Below are 18,070 nucleotides of genomic sequence, written 5' to 3' on the forward strand. Positions count from 1 at the left end.
TTTCTGCCAACATGGACAATTTCACATTTTCCCACAATGTTCTCCATTTCCCAGATCTTTTCCCACTCACTTTCCATCCTAAGTGGCTTCCCCCTTATTTTGAAATTGTGTCCACTGGTTCCAGACTCCCCAACCAGGGGAAACATCTCACCTGCATCTCGCCTGTCTATTCCTTTATGGATTTTGTAGGTTTCATTGTGATCACTTCTCATTATTTGACACTAGAGAACACAGGCCAGGTTTCCCCAATCTCTCCTCAAAGGGCAGTCCTGCCATCCCCGGAACAAGTCTGGTGAACCTTTGTTGCCCTTTCCCTCTGGCGACAAGGGCAGTAAAACTGCACACAGTCCTCCAGCTGCGGTCTGACCAAGGTTCTACACAACAGGTACATTCTGGACAGTCTCACGGCTTTGTGTTTATTTTATCCTGGATAGTATGGGGGAGGCGGTGGCCGAGTGGTATTGCCGCTGGACTAGTAATCCAGAGACCCAGGTATTATTCTGGGGTTCGAATCCCACCAGGACAGATGGTGAGATTTGAATTCAATAAAAATTTGGAATTCAAAGTTTAATGATGACCATGAAACTATTATCAATTGTTGTAAAAACCCATCTGTTTTACTAATGTCCTTTAGTGAAGGAAATCTGCCATCCTTACCCGGTCTGGCCCACATGTGACTCCAGAGCCACACAGATGTGGTTGACTTTTAACTGTCCCCCACTGTAATGGCCTAGCAAGCCACTCAGTTCAAGGGCAATTATGATTGGGGAACAAATGCTGACCCAGCCAGTGATGCCTACATCCCAAGAATTTTTTTAAATCATACTTCTACATGTAGATCTAAAATAAATACATTTGTCTCTGTTCCATTGAGTCTACAGCACAGGGCCAGGCCAGTCAGCTCAATTGGTCTCTGTCAGTATTTATGCTCCACATGAGCCTCCACCCAGCCCTCTTCATCTCCACCCATCAGCATATCCTTCTATTCTTTTCTCCCTTGTCAAGATACAGGAGTATTCATGTTGTTCACCTCAACCACTCGCTGTGGTAGCGAGTTCCACATTCTCACCACTCGCTGGGTAAAGAGGTTTCAGTTGAAATCCCTATTGGATTATTGAACCCCTGAAAATGGATTGAAAATGCACGCAGCATTTGACAGAGTTTGGATGAATTGTCAGCGCAGATGGGGCAGCACGGTGGCGCAGTGGTTAGCAGTGCTGCCTCACGGCGCTGAGGTCCCAGGTTCGATCCTGGCTCTGGGTCACTAACATGTGGAGTTTGCACATTCTCCCCGTGTTTGCATGGGTTTCACCCCCACAATTGAAAGATGTGCAGGCTAGGTGGATTGGCCACGCTAAATTGCTCCTTAATTGGACAAAATGAATTGGGTACTCTAAATTATAAAAAAAGAATTGTCAGCATAGAGAGAGATAAATGTGTGTCCCGATAGACATTACAGAGACTTGTTTGAAAGGTGACCAAGGCTGAATCTAAATGTTGAAGGGTATTTGACATATTGGAATGCATGAAGCTCGGAAAAGATGATGGGATTGCTCCTGTTCATTAAGGATTACATTAGTTCAGTACTGAGAGACCAACTTAGCCTGAAGGTTCAGGGTGTGGAATCAGCTTTGCTCGAGAAAAGAAATAATAAGTTACAAGGTCTCATGTGAGTAGTTAATGGGCCTCCTAACAGTAGTTACATTGTAGCTAGAGTGTACAGGAAGTATTAAATAAGGCTTGTAATTAATGTACCACAATAATCATGGGTGACTTTAATCGAATATAGATTGGGAGAGTCAGATAGGCAGATAGCCTGGAACATCGGTTAATATTTTTGGGGAGAATTTCTTGGAGCAGTTCCTTCTGGAGCCAACCAGGGTGCAGTCTATCCGAGACCTCCGTGTGCAGTGAGACAGGCTTAATCAATAAATATGTGGTGATGGAGCATCTATGTAACAGTGATCATAATATAGAACATAGAACATAGAACAATACAGCGCAGTACAGGCCCTTCGGCCCACGATGTTTCACCGAAACAAAAGCCATCTAACCTACACTATGCCATTATCATCCATTTGTTTATCCAATAAACTTTTAAATGCCCTCAATGTTGGCGAGTTCACTACTGTAGCAGGTAGGGCATTCCACGGCCTCACTACTCTTTGCGTAAAGAACCTACCTCTGACCTCTGTCCTATATCTATTACCCCTCAGTTTAAAGTTATGTCCCCTCGTGCCAGCCATATCCATCCGCGGGAGAAGGCTCTCACTGTCCACCCTATCCAACCCCCTGATCTTTTTGTATGCCTCTATTAAGTCTCCTCTTAACCTTCTTCTCTCCAACGAAAACAACCTCAAGTCCATCAGCCTTTCCTCATAAGATTTTCCCTCCATACCAGGCAACATCCTGGTAAATCTCCTCTGCACCCGCTCCAAAGCCTCCACGTTCCTATAATGCGGTGACCAGAACTGTACGCAATACTCCAAATGCGGCCGTACCAGAGTTCTGTACAGCTGCAACATGACCTCCCGACTCCGGAACTCAATCCCTCTACCAATAAAGGCCAACACTCCATAGGCCTTCTTCACAACCCTATCAAACTGGGTGGCAACTTTCCGGGATCTATGTACATGGACACCTAGATCCCTCTGCTCATCCACACTTTCAAGAACTTTACCATTAGCCAAATATTCCGCATTCCTGTTATTCCTTCCAAAGTGAATCACCTCACACTTCTCTACATTAAACTCCATTTGCCACCTCTCAGCCCAGCTCTGCAGCTTATCTATATCCCTCTGTAACCTGCTACATCCTTCCACACTATCGACAACACCACCGACTTTAATATCGTCTGCAAATTTACTCACCCACCCTTCTGCGCCTTCCTCTAGGTCATTGATAAAAATGACAAACAGCAACGGCCCCAGAACAGATCCTTGTGGTACTCCACTTGTGACTGTACTCCATTCTGAACATTTCCCATCAACCACCACCCTCTGTCTTCTTTCAGCTAGCCAATTTCTGATCCACATCTCTAAATCACCCTCAATCCGCAGCCTCCGTATTTTTTGCAATAGCCTACCGTGGGGAACCTTATCAAACGCTTTACTGAAATCCATATACACCACATCAACTGCTCTACCCTCGTCTACCTGTTCAGTCACCTTCTCAAAGAACTCAATAAGGTTTGTGAGGCATGACCTACCCTTCACAAAGCCATGCTGACTATCCCTGATCATATTATTCCTATCTAGATGATTATAAATCTTGTCTCTTATAATCCCCTCCAAGACTTTACCCACTACAGACGTGAGGCTCACCGGTCTATAGTTGCCGGGGTTGTCTCTGCTCCCCTTTTTGAACAAAGGGACCACATTTGCTGTCCTCCAGTCCTCTGGCACTATTCCTGTAGCCAATGATGACATAAAAATCAAAGCCAAAGGTCCAGCAATCTCTTCCCTGGCCTCCCAGAGAATCCTAGGATAAATCCCATCAGGTCCCGGGTACTTATCTATTTTCAGCCTGTCCAGAATTGCCAACACCTCTTCCCTACGTACCTCAATGCCATCTATTCTATTAGCCTGGGGCTCAGCATTCTCCTCCACAACATTATCTTTTTCCTGAGTGAATACTGACGAAAAATATTCATTTAGTATCTCGCCTATCTCTTCAGACTCCACACACAATTTCCCATCCCTGTCCTTGACTGGTCCTACTCTTTCCCTAGTCATTCGCTTATTCCTGACATACCTATAGAAAGCTTTTGGGTTTTCCTTGATCCTTCCTGCCAAATACTTCTCATGTCCCCTCCTTGCTCGTCTTAGCTCTCTCTTTAGATCCTTCCTCGCTACCTTGTAACTATCTATCGCCCCAACCGAAACTTCACACTTCATCTTCACATAGGCCTCCTTCTTCCTCTTAACAAGAGATTCCACTTCCTTGGTAAACCACGGTTCCCTCGCTCGATGCCTTCCTCCCTGTCTGACCGGTACATACTTATCAAGAACACGCATTAGCTGATCCTTGAACAAGCCCCACTTATCCAGTGTGCCCAACACTTGCAGCCTACCTCTCCACCTTATCCCCCCCAAGTCACGTCTAATGGCATCATAATTGCCCTTCCCCCAGCTATAACTCTTGCCTTGCGGTGTATACTTATCCCTTTCCATCATTAACGTAAACGTCACCGAATTGTGGTCACTGTCCCCAAAGTGCTCTCCTACCTCCAAATCCAACACCTGGCCTGGTTCATTACCCAAAACCAAATCCAACGTGGCCTGTCAACATATTGTTTCAGGAAACCCTCCTGCACACACTGTACAAAAAATGACCCATCTATTGTACTCAAACTATATCTTTTCCAGTCAATATTTGGAAAGTTAAAGTCTCCCACAATAACTACCCTGTTACTTTCGCTCATATCCAGAATCATCTTCGCCATCCTTTCCTCTACATCCCTAGAACTATTAGGAGGCCTATAAAAAACTCCCAACAGGGTGACCTCTCGTTTCTGGTTTCTAACTTCAGCTCATACTACCTCGGAAGAAGAGTCCCCATCTAGCATCCTCTCCGCCACCGTAATACTGCTCTTGACTAGCAGCGCCACACCTCCCCTCTTTTGCCTCCTTCTCTGAGCTTACTAAAACACCTAAACCCCGGAACCTGCAACATCCATTCCTGTCCCTGCTCTATCCATGTCTCCGAAATGGCCACAACATCGAAGTCCCAGGTACCAACCCATGCTGCCAGTTCCCCTGCAATACTGCACATTCTCCCCGTGTCTGCATGGGTTTCGTCCGGGTGCTCCGGTTTCCTCCCACAAGTCCTGAAAGACGTGCTGGTAGGTAATTTGGACATTCTGAATTCTCCCTCTGTGTACCGGAACAGGCGGTGGAATATGGCGACTAGGGGCTTTTCACAGTAACTTCATTGCAGTGTTAATGCAAGCCTACTTGTGACAATAAAGATTATTATGTAAGTCAATGTTTATTCATTTTAATAGTTTTGTTTTAGTTATGTTCAGTTATCACAGAATCAAAGTGTATGAATCAATTCACTCAATACGGTATCTCACTCTGAGTCTCTGTATTCAGGTGCACTCGTCCTTGACAAGTGACTTGTGCCATATTGTCTTCGGCTAAAGTAGGTTTAATTTTATGGTTTTACCACAAGACTAATGATGAATGAGAATCTCTGTTATTGCAGGATTTGACTAAACAGCTGGCTTGTAATGCAGAACAAGACCAGCAGCGCGGGTTCAATTCCCGTAACGGCCTCCCCGAACAGGTGCCGGAATGTGGCGACTAGGGGCTTTTCACAGTAACTTCATTGAAGCCTACTTGTGACAATAAGCGATTATTATTACTACGTGTCGATGCTAGAGAAATGCTGTCTTAAATTGTATTTGCTTTTTAACTTATTGCAAAAGAGTCACTTTCCTTCAAATTGTACAACAGATTTTCTGCATTATTGTGGTTTTATCAGTTTCTGTGATGGTGTTGTAGTTATGTCTTTTCTGTGACTTTTATTTCTTGTGAACATGTAATTTATGAACAGAAAATGATATTTTGTAACGTGTATCTTGCTACATGAACTGTAGCACACCGATCACCGTTACAAATTTATTTTGTGTTCAGTAGGAATTGCTGTATTAGTTTAAGTTTGTGTATCTTGTGGACTTTCAGTTATTTGTATTTAAGTAACTTGCTTCAGTCATTGACAATCACGAAGAAGTTACACATGACACCTGAAGATGTATCATCTCAGCACGGTGACACAATGGCTAGCACAACCTCTTCACAGCACCAGGGACCCGGGTTCAATTCTGGCCTTGCGTCAATGTCTGTGTGGAGTTTACACATTGTCCCTGTGTCTGCGTGGGTTTCTTCTGGGTGCTCCAGTTTCCTCCAACAGTCCAAGATGTGCAGGTTAGGTGGGGTTATGGGGATAGGGTGGGGGAGTGGGCCTAGATAAGGTGCTCTTTCAGAGGGCCGGTGCAGACTTGATGGGCTGAATGGCCTCTTTCTGCACTCTAGAGATTCAGTGGTGCTATGGTATCAGTTAGGACGATGAGCCTGACGAATATTAATCATGAGAAAGTGACACCACAATGAGAAAGTGACATCACACATCAGCAAGGTGACCAATATCCTTCAGAGACCAATCAGACATTGATCGTACCCCATTTAACCAATCAGGGACTGATCATGGGCTACTTGGGCCAATCAGAACCACAGGATACTACCAGCCATGCGTAGAGGTAGGTACTAGAAAGGGTTAATGAGCTACAATTTTCTGGAGCTCGGTGCACAACACAACAAGAAGTAAGAGGATAGACTTCAGTCAACAGAACAAGAGACAGCTCCACAGTCACCTGGAAGCTGAGAGCTGGTGATCCAGAGTGAACGGACTGATCCACTGCCTTTGTTAATTATTGTGATTTTGTACTTATTACAGTTAACTTAATAAATTCTGTGACAATATTCTTGTACCCGGAATGGTCTGCAACTAGTCAGGAGCTGCAGGTAACTTTCACAACACAGTCTGACATGTAATTGATTTGAGTGTTACAATTCAGATTGGAGCCAAACCCGGATCTTACAATAGGATCGAATTTCACATTCCTGCACTAAGTGATGGCTTTTGTAAATTCCTTTTACAAGATATTAGAAGGGGAGGAGTTACAGACAGAAATTTCACACCAAACATCACATCAAGATGTGACAGAGTCACTCGATTCATGGGAGCTGAATATCATCGACCTTTGAATTTAGAATGAGAAATGTTTGTCTGTTCTTCTGCTGAAAGAGATTTTTAAACATCACTCAGTGTACAGACACTGAGCCAGGCTCATCCGAGTGAGGCATCACTAAAAAAATCCATTTTATATCTTGCAGCTCACCCAAAGATGGAAATTTCAACACACATTTCTCCATCTTGTATTTTTTAATGTTTTGTTCACCCGTTAAATATCCTCGACCTCTGGATGTTTCATTACAGAACTCAGCTCGAAGACATCAAAACTTGTATCCGGCCTTGCCTGTGTGCCCCATTCGTCAATTCAACTTTGCAGCAGCTCAGTCCCAGCTTTGGAAACACCTTCATCTTTCTGTGAGGCCCCGGCCCCATTGACTGTGACAGGGTTCATACTGTCTCCATGAGATTGTTGATGTAAAGTCACGTCAGACCCACACTGCCCGATTTCCAATCCAATTTATTTAAAGGTCCCAGAAGTCTGACTCCAACCTTAAATGTTGTTCTGATCCTGTCAGTAACATTGGTTTGGAACTCACTAGTACCACCACATAGGCAGTCATCAACATGCATCATAAAGTTGCCCGAGAGTTTCCTGCCATGGTACCAATAAAGCACGGCAGCTTCTGCCTTCAGGTAGAGACAACCCGACTTGGACAAAACTGATCTAACTGAGAAGTGCCATACACTCTGAAACATTGAACAAAACATCGTTCAAAACATAGACAAACTTATTGAACTTCTTCAGTCTTCCATACATCTGGCACCTTGGGAGGTTGCAGAAACACTGCCCTCTGGAGGTGATCCCCCAGCGCAAATGCAGCTTTTATGTTTCTTGACTGAAAGTTCCGGGAAAATGTCACGAAAAGGGCCAAAGAAATTTCAAAATTACCTTTCCCACTGTGGGTGAGTCCACTCTGACCTCTTTATCTCCCAAAGCTTCTTCAAATCCCTGTGCCACTAACCTCACCTTGGGCCTTATAAGCGCCATCCGGTTGGACCTTTTCTGTGCAGATCCATCGATGTGATGATGCTGGCTGACCCCGATCTGGGACCTCGGAACACACGCCAAACTCTGTCCAACTGCCTAACTCTTTCTGTTTCACCTCCCGTATGGCTTTATCCCCTCATTTTTCAGCAGCTACAAAACCCTCTCGGTCACGGGGACTTCAGTATCGCCCCCAAACACATCCTTGGTGTAAAACCGACAATTTCCTGCCTGAAATGTTCCAGTTATTGAAATTACATTGAATGAATGTCAAAGAAACAGACCAGAAACAGATCCCTGAAGTTCTGAGGTGTCCCCAGTGGTCAGTCTGACTGAACTAAACACGGGTGGTATAAAACAAACAATACTCACCCCGGTATCTGCTTTCCACGGGGACTTTCCTTTAATCAGAGCCGTCAGTGGATCCTGTTCCTGACACCAGGTTGTTGTGGGACAAATATCACTCGGAGTCCAGAGTTGGTTAAAGTTTAGGAATCTTTATTACAAACATGCAGGGAATGCTTCAGCGAACCGAAGCATCTCTGGGAGTAGTTACAATAACACACGTTTATACACAGTACAGGTGCTGCTGTTTTGTCTGTAAGTTAGTGGGAAAGTACAGGACGTCAAGGAAACAACTCAAACAGCTCACTTATTGGCTATAGTGACTTCATCTCTCACACAATACATCTCGGGAAACAATAGCCAGACTAGCAATCCAGAGTCCCAGGGTAATGCAATAGGGATCCAGGTTCGGCAGATGGTGAAATTTGAATTAATTAAAAATCTGGAATTAAAAGTCATCGCTGACCATGAAAGCATTGTCGATAGTTGTAAAAACCCATCTGGTTTCTTTTAGATCCACCTGTAGTGGGGGAATAACACTATTTACCATCCAGGATAAAATAAATGTACTTCAGCCTTTGTGGATCATTCCAGTGGAAACGTGCTCTCCCCCAGGCTCAAAGAGCATCAGCCCACTGGAAGCAAAGTCGTGAGACCGGCCAATCCAGCAGAAAGAAACCCTCCGACCCTCCCACTTCACCAAGTGTCAGAATGAACAAAGTTTGATTTGATTAAATTTATTCACATGCACCGAGGTACAGTGAAACGTATTGTTCTGTGTACAATACAGACAGATAATTTTATGCATGAAAAAACATGGGACATATGATAAATACACAATTTAAATACATAGACATCGGGTGAAGCATACGGGTCATTCAGGAGTCAGGTAACAGCGGAAAGAAGCTGTTTAGAATCTGTTATTACGTGTTCTCAGACTTTTGTATCACCTGCCCAAGGAAGAGATTGGAAAAGAGAATAACCTCGGTGGAAGGGTCTTTGATTTTGCTGCCCGCTTTCCCAAAGCAGCGGGAGGTATTGACAGAGTCAATGGATGGGAGGCGGGTTTGTGTGAGGGACTGGGCTGTGTTCACAACTCTCTGTAGTTTCTTAGTCTTGGGCTGAGCAGTTGCCATACCAAGTGTCATGAGAGTCCCTTTAAGAAATGTTTTTGTCTTATCACATGGCTTCAGTGATGTCATTGTGTGGGTGGAGCTGGGCTGTGGCTCTGGGAGTTGGTTTTACTTTCACTTTGGTTTGGGGCTGTTTTGTGACTCTGTGTTTTTTGCTTTCGCTTTCACATTTTTGGCTGCTGTACTCAGAAAGAGGAGTATTTTGGCCTCTCTCTCTATCTTCATTTTAAAAGCTGTTTCCAGACTGCTTGATAACTTGAAAAGAAATAATTGTTTTCTGGAAGGAATTCAAACCTGCTGTTTTGGAAAGGAAACAAGAGCATCCAAACCAGGTCTTGAGTGCTGTGTGCTGGGCCACACCTTTGAAAAGGAGGTACTGGTTTATGGGATTTTGTTATTAAATTGGAACAGTTAAAGGGGGGAATTTATTAAGGGTTATACATAGATTACTGTAGCTGTGTGGGGTATTTATCTTTGTAATTTATAAAAATGCTTACTGTGTGTGTTTATAAAAATGTTAACTAAATTCGTCGAATAAAGCTTGTTTTGATTAAAAGTGCTTGAGGCCTCTGTTGAATAACACCTGAAAGGCAGCCCTTGTGCTCATCGGAACCAAAATCAATAAACAATTGTAGGTCAGGTGAACCCCATGATATACTTTGGAGTTTTCTAAACTCTGGCCCATAACACAAGCTGTGATGCAGCCAGATAAGATGTTTTCTATGGTGCTCCTGTAAAAGTTGGTGCACCTGTAATAATTGGTAAAAGTCAATGATAATAATCTTTATAATTATCACAAGTAGGCTTACGTTAACGCTGCAATGAAGTTTCTGCGAAAATCCCCTAGTCGCCACACTCTGGCTCCTGTTCGGGTTCACGGAGGGAGAATTCAGAACGTCCAATTCACCTAACAAGCACGTCCTTCGGGACTTGTGGGAGGAAAATGGAGCACCCGGAGGAAACCCACGCAGACAAGGGGAGAACATGCATACTCCACACAGACAGTGACCCAAGCGGGAATCGAACCTGGGTCGCTGGCGCTGTGAAGCAACAATGTGTTACCGTGCTGCCCATGTGGCAATCAATGTGGGCATGCTGAATTTCCTTAGTTTCCTGAGGAAGTATATGTTTCTTGGTCGTAGCGTCGATGTGGGTAGACCAGGACAGAATGCTGGTGATGTGCACACCTCGGAATTTGAAGCTAACCATCTCCACCTCGGCCCCATTAATGCAGAAAGGGGTGTGTACAATGCTTTGCTTCCTGAAGTCAATGACCAGCTCCTTACTTTTGCTGACATTGACGAAGAAATTGTTGTCATTACACCATGCCACTAGGTTCTCCATCTCCCTCCTGGACTTTGACTCATCGTTGTTTGATATCCGACTCATTACGGTCGTGTCTTCAGCAAACTAGTAGATGGAGCGGGAGCCAAATTTTGCCACAGTCTTGTGTTTATCATGAGTGTAGTAGGGGGCTAAGTACGCAGCCTTGTGGGGCCCCGGTATTGAGGACTATCATGAAGGAGGTGTTGTTTATCCTTACTGATTGTGGCTATGGGTCAGGAAGTCAAGGATCCAGTTGCAGAGGGAGGAGCCAAGCCCTAAGTTTTGGAGTTTTGATATGAGCTTGGCTGGGATTATGGTGTTGAAGGCGGAGCTGTAGTCAATCAATAAGAGTCTGATGTAGGAGTGCTTGTTTTCGAGATGATCCAGGGGTGAGTATAGGGTCAGGGAGTTGGCAGCTGCTGTGGACCGGTTGTGGCGGTGTGCGAATTTCAGTGGATCAAGGAATGCTGGGAGTATGGAGTTGATGTCTCCAACATCTCGAAGCAATTCATAATGATCGATGTCAAGGCACGTTGACTGCTTCTTCTTTGGCACCGGTATGATGGTGGTCTTCTTGAAGCAGGTAGGAACCTCGGAGTAGGGAGAGGTTGAGGATTCCGCAGAGCCAGTGGGTCAACGCAGGATCTGGGTTCATGACCTGGGTTCTCGTCTGGACCCATCGCTTTACGAGGGTTCACTTTCAAGAAGGCCAATCTGACTTTGGAGGCTGACGGTGGGTATGGGTGTGTCCAAGGCTGCTGGTACAGTTGACAACAGTTTGTTGGTTTCCTGCTCAAAACAAGCATCGAATGCATTGAGTTTGTCGGGGAGGGATGCGCTGTTGCTGAAGATTCTACTCAGCTTTACTTTGTAGCCTGTTATGTTGTTTAAGCCCTGCCACAACCGACGAGAGAGTCCACGTCATTAGTCTGTGACTCTAGCTTAGTCTGGTATTGTCTCTTGGAGTCCCTGATGGCTTTGCGGAGGTCGTATCTAGATTTCTGTATAGATCCGGGTTGCCTGAGTTGAACGCCTCAGACCTGGCGCCCTTGATGTTTGTGTCGCAGTGGTCAAGGATGTTAAGGATGTTGGGGTCCCTTTCGGGACAGGAGATGTGTTGGTGGAATTTTGCCAGCACACTCTTGAGGTTGGCCTGGTTAAAGTCCCCGGCCACTATGCACAAGGCCTTCGGGTATTCTGTTTCACTGTTATTTATAGTGGTGTACAATTGATCAAGCGCCTTCTTCTAATCAAAGCCCCCTCCCTCCCGGCTTACTCACTCTTCCAACTTCTTCCATCGGGCAGGAGATACAGAAGTCTGAGAACACGCACAAACAGACTCTAAAACAGCTTTTTTCCTGCTGTTACCAGACTCCTAAATGACGCTCTTATGGACTGACCTCATTAACACTACACCCTGTATGCTTCATCCGATGCCGGTGCTTATGTATTACATTGCATACCTTGTGTTGCCCTATTGTGTATTTTCTTTTATTCCCTTTTCTTCCCATGTACTTAATGATCTGTCGAGCTGCTCGCAGATAAATACTTTTCACTGTACCTCGGTACACGTGACAATAAACAAATCCAATCCAATCCACTTCACTTCCGCCTGGGGTGGGATGTAGACCGCCATGATGATGGCAGAAGTGAACTCCGTGGAAGGCAGTATGGACGGCACTTCACAGTCGGGTATTCCAGGTCCAGGCAGCAGTAGTTCGCCAGGGTCGCCACATCCGAGCACCAGGAGTTGACGAGGAGACAAACCCCTCCACCCACTCCAGGTTCAGTCCTGGATGTGGTTAACAGCAGGAAAAACAGCAGAATCTAACCCAACATCACTTGTGAACCCTTTGGTGTCTCAGCATGTTGGACGACTGAGTGAATCCCTCCCCACAGTGAGAGCAGGTGAATGGCTTCTTTCCAGTGTGAACTCGCTGGTGTCTCCGCAATGTGGATGATGTTCTAAACCTCTTTGTACAGTGAATGCGCTGGTGTTCCATCAGTACCTGAGAGCTTTTTGAAACCCACTCCCACAGTCAGGGCATTTAAAGGGTCTCTCATTGGTGTGAGTGACATTGTGGCTCAGCAAGTGATGACCGAGTGAATCTTTTCCCAGTCGGAGAGGTGAACGGGCTCTGCCCGGTGTGACCTTGCTCGTGTTTCATCAGGTTGGATGAGGTTCTAAAGCTCTTTGCGCAGTGAGAGCAGCTGAACGGTCTCTCCTCAGTGTGAATGCGCTGGTGGGACATCAGTAGCTGTGAGCTTTTGAAACCCCTCCTGCAGACAGAGCATTTAAAGGGCCTGCTCTTGGTGTGAGTGACATTGTGGCTACGCAGGCCGGATAATTGAGCAAATCCCTTATCACACACAGTGCAGATGAAGGGCTTCTCCCCGGTGTGAAGTCGCTGGTGTGCCTGCAGGTGGCATAACCGAGTGAATTCCTTCTCACATACAGTGCAGGTGAATGGCCTCTCCCCGGTGTGAACTCTCTGGTGTCTCTGCAGGTGGGATAACTGAATGAATTCCTTCACACAGTCAGAGCAGGTGAATGGCTTCTCTCCAGTGTGAACTCGTTCGTGTCTCCGCAAGTTACCAATGTCAGTGAATCCCTTTTCACACTGAGAGCAGGTGAAAGGCTTCTCTCCAGTGTGACTGCGTTGATGCCTTTCCAACCTGCATGGGGCTGTGAATCCCTTCGCACAGAGCAGGTGAATGGCCTCTCTCCAGTGTGACTGCGTTGATGCCTTTCCAGCCCGTACGGGCCTTTGAATCCCTTCCCACAGTCCTCACATTTCCATGGTTTCTCCATGGTCCGGGTGATCTTGCGTCTCACCACGCTGGACGATCAGTCAAAGTCTCGTCCGCACACATAACACCTATACAGTCTCTCCCTGCTGTGAATGGTATAGTATTTTTTCAGGCTGTGTAACTGGTTAAAGCTCTTTCCACAGTCAGTGCACTGGAACAATCTCACGTGGGTTTGTGTGTGTCTCAGTGCTTTTCCAAACAAACTGATGTTTAAAATCTCTTGAAGCAGACAGAATAGACAAACATTTCTCCTTCTAGATTCAAAGGTCGATGATATTTGGTTCCCAGTTCTTGACGGGATATTTAGTTTGAGATATCCACCTCAAACTCCTCTCGTTCTAACTTCCTGCAAAAAGATTTTACAAAAATCATCACTGTCAGTACAGGATAGAAATTCAGAACAGACAATTCTAGTTTCTATCAAACATTGTTAGCTCTCTCTCTTTCCCTCAAATGCTCTAAATCTCGATTCCACACACTCTCCCTCCAGTCTCACTCTGCTGTATCTAATATTCACCCTCCCAATTCTCCTGAAGGCACTGATTCAGGCTGATCGATCTCTCCAAGCTCACTGCTTCCTGTCCTGGACACAGAGGCTGCCAGACAGATATATGTCTCTGTTACTGGATGATAAATGTGTGCAATATACAGACTGGATTCACTTCCTTCCCCTCCCAATTGTTATGAAGGTGCTGATTGGTGCTGATCAACAAATCTAAACTCACAAACAACCTGTACAAGAGTAGAGACTCTCCATTTAAGTATATTTACTGATTAGAGATGGGGTGATTCTGAGGAAGAATTTGATTTAGTCATGGAGTGGGCATGATCAGGAACCCACTGCCCACAAGGATTGTGGAAGTCGAGATGATCAATAATTCAAAATAAAATATGAAGAAAATAAGCTTTCAGGGGAACAGGGATATCGAAGGGGAATGGGACTGACTGGATTGCTGTACAGAGAGTCAGCATTGACTTGAGCTACCAAATGGATTCTGTCAGTGCTGCAATGACTGTATGACTGGAAATATATAATGTAGGTACAGTACTATATTACAAAACTAGAAATAATAATACATGTATTTTGTTACAGAACCATCAATAATATATATAATACATTCCATATAACACTAGATATATCTCTGTCCGATATAAAAAAATTTAAAATTCATTTACGGGGTGTGGATGTCGATGATGAGGCCAACATTTATTGCCCATCCCCAGTTGCCCTTCAGAAGGTGGTGATGAGTTGCCTTCTTGAACCGCTGCAGTCCTTGAGTTGTAGGTACATCCCCTGTGCTGTCAGGGAAGGAGTTCCAGGATGTCGCCCCAGCAACAATGAAGGAAGGGTGATATATTTCCAAGTCTGTCTGGTGAGTGACTTGGAGGTGAACCTCCAGGTAGTGGGGTTCCCAGTTATCTGCTGCTCTTGTCCTTCTAGATAGTAGTGGTCATGGGTTTGGAAGGTGCTGTCGGAGGAACCTTGGTGAGTTACTGCAGTTCACATTGTAGATGGTATACATGGCTGCCACTGTTCGTTGGTGGTTCGGAATGGGGAGCAGTCAAGCAGGCTGCTTTGTTCTGGATGGTGTAGAGCAGCATCTTGAGTGTTGTTGGAGCTGCACTCAACCAGGCAAGTGGTGATTATTCTATTACACGCCTGACATGTGCCTGGTATATGGTGGACTGGCTTTGGGGGTCAGGAGGTGCGTAACTCGCTGTAGTCTTTGGCCTGCCCTGGTGGTGACCATATTAATATGGCTAGTCCAGTTCAGTTTCTAATCAATGGTAACCCTCAGGATGTTGGTTGTGGAGGATTCAGCGATGCTAATACCACTGAAGGAGATGGTCATTGTCTGGCACTTGGTGCAGCACAAATGGAACTTGCCACTTATCAGCCAACATCTGGACACTGTGCAGGACATGCTGCATTTGGACATGGACTGCTTCATTATCTGAGGAGTCACGAATGGTGCTGAACATTGTGCAGTCATCCACAAACCCACTTCTCATCTTATGATGAAAGGGAGGTCATTGATGAAGCAGCTAAAGATGGTTGGGCCTAGGAGTGTGCCCTGAGGAACACCTGGAGCAGAGATGATTGACCTCCAACCACCACAACCATCTTCCTTTGTGCCAGGTATGACTCCAACCACTGGAGAGTTTTCCCCGATTCCCATTAACTTCAGTTTAGGTGGGGCTCTTTGATGCCATAGTCGGTCAAATGCTGCCTTGATACCAAGGGCAGTCACTCTCACCTCACCTCTGGCATTCAGCTCTTTTGTCCATATTTGAACCAAGGCTGTAATGAGGTCAGGAGCTGAGTGACCCTGGTTGGACCCAAGCTGAGCGTCTGTGAGCGGGTTTTGCTGAGCAAGTACCACTTGATAACGCTGTTAATGACTCCTTCCATCACTTTGCTGTTGGTGGAGTATTCCGACAGGGAAGTAATTGGTTGGGTTTGATTGTCCTGTTTACTGTTCCCTTTAATGTCAGCCATCTCCTGGGGAAACCAGCCCTTTAAATGTGAACATTAGGAAACAGACCATCATTTTCGCCAGACAAATAAATGTGTCAAGCTGAGGGAGCAAAGGATGTCAATGTCTTTCAGACAGCCAGAGAGAGAGAGACCTGGGCCACGCTCTCCAGAGTCTGCACCCTCCCTGGATTCACTTCCTTTCCCTTCAGTTGCTGCAAGTGACCAATTGAAGGTCAGAATGAGACAATAAATGGTAAGAGGAAGAAAAGAAAGTGTTTTACTCACAGATGTTGCAGACAGGAGGAAGGTTCAGTCTGTGTGCAGCTCAAGCTCACCCAGGGTTGGCGGAACAACAGCTTTGCTCGGCAGAAAACACCATATCCAGCTTCCGCATTGAGACAATGGGGGAGCTCTGATTGGTGGAGGAGCAGAATCTTTCCGGTCCTCCCATCTTCCTATTGGTCAACACCTCAGCAGTAAGGTCAGCGGAAGTGAGCTCCACTTCACATGCGCAGCGTCCCCTTCCCTTAGACATGCGCAGTCCCGGGTTAGAGGACGGGTGGATCATCGACGGCCGGAACTGTCAGCCGGTTGCCTGGAAACCTTTGGGACTCCCGCCTCTGCGCGCTGGGCAGTGACGTCACCTCGGAGCAGACTTATTGATTAAGGACGTACTCCTTTGTAATGTCACAATGTGGAGGTTGGACAATGTGTTTCAGACTAAAACTTCCTCCTCTGGGCAACATCTGGGAGCAAATCAATGTCTCCCCCTTTCATAAGGTCATAAAATATAGGAGCAGAATTAGGCCATTCAACCCGATGAAAAATCTGTCTAACTCCTTCCTAAATGTACTCACTGTCCCAGCTCCACCGCACTCTGGGGTAGTGAATTCCACAGATTCACAGCCCTTTGGGAGAAGCAGCTTCTCCTCAACTCTTCAGATTTTCCTCCCTCTTTTTTAAAATAATCTTTATTGTCACAAATAGGCTTACATTAACACTGCAATGAAGTTACTCTGAAAAGCCCAACTTCCTTTTCGACCACACACGGAGAATTCAGAATGTCCAAATTATCTAACAGCATGTCTTTCGGGGCTTGTGGGAGGAAATTGAAACACCCGGTGGAATCATAGAATTTACAGTGCAGAAGGAGGACATTCAGCCCATCGAATCGGCACCAGCCCCTGGAAAGAGCACCCCAGCCCAGCCCACGCCTCCACCCCAACCCCGTAACCCAATCAACGCACCTAACCTTTTTGGACACTAAGGGGAATTTATCATGGCCAATCTACCTTTTATCATGGCCAATCCACCTAACCTGCACATCTTTGGACTGTGGGAGGAAACTGGAGCACCCGTACAAAACCTACGAAGACACAGGGAGAACATGCAGACTCCACACAGCCAGTGACCCAAGCCGGAATCGAACCTGGGACCCTGGAGATCTGAAGCAACTGTGCTAACCACTGTGCTACCATGCCGGCCATCTTATCCTAAGACTTATCCTTATCCTAAAGTTCTTATCCTAAGAACCTCTTGTTCTGGAATGCCTGAAAGACGTGCTGTTAGGTGAATTGAACATTCTGAATTCTCGTTCAGTGTACCCTAACAGGCGCCAGAATGATTCGACTTGTAACTTCATTGCCGTGGTTTAAAAAAAAATTTAAAGTACCCAATTCATATTTTTCAATTAAAGGGTAATTTAGCATGGCCTGCATATCTTTGGGTTGTGGGGGCGAAACCCATGCAAACACGGGGAGAATGTGCAAACTCTGCATGGACAGTGACCCAGATCCAGGATCGAACCTGGTACCTCGGTGCCATGAGGCGGCAGTGCTAACCACTGTGCCGCCATTGCGGTGTTAATGCAAGCCTACTTGTGACAAAAATAAAGATTATTATTATTAAGTGGGAGTAGCCTCTCCAAGGCAGCCTTCAGGATGCGCGACAATGCCAAGCAGAAACTTATAGCCAAGTTCCGCACACACGAGTACGGCCTTGACCAGGACCTTGGATTCATGTTGCATTACATTCACCCCCCCCCCCCCCCCCCCCCACCACCACCACCATCTGACCTGGGCTTGCAGAATTCTACCAATTGTCCTGGCTTGAGACAATTCACACCTCTTTAACCTGTGATTATCCCTCTCTCCAGTCACTCAGTCTGGACCTGTAAAGATTAATTACCTGCAAAGACTCGCATTCAAAAGTAACGTCTTGTATCATTGACTT

General features: G+C 45.7%; 1 long non-coding RNA gene across 1 annotated transcript; it reads right to left on the reverse strand.

Moving 5' to 3' along the window:
- Positions 1 to 8,226: 8,226 nt before the first annotated feature.
- On the reverse strand, positions 8,227 to 16,194 carry LOC140422354 (uncharacterized). The gene is made up of 3 exons (XR_011947400.1): positions 16,124 to 16,194; positions 10,032 to 13,705; positions 8,227 to 8,609 (listed from the first exon to the last, which is right to left on the reverse strand). It is a non-coding gene; the product is annotated as an uncharacterized lncRNA (long non-coding RNA).
- Positions 16,195 to 18,070: the final 1,876 nt, after the last annotated feature.

Source organism: Scyliorhinus torazame, chromosome 5 (assembly GCF_047496885.1).
Source record: "Scyliorhinus torazame isolate Kashiwa2021f chromosome 5, sScyTor2.1, whole genome shotgun sequence".
NCBI lineage: Eukaryota > Metazoa > Chordata > Chondrichthyes > Carcharhiniformes > Scyliorhinidae > Scyliorhinus > Scyliorhinus torazame.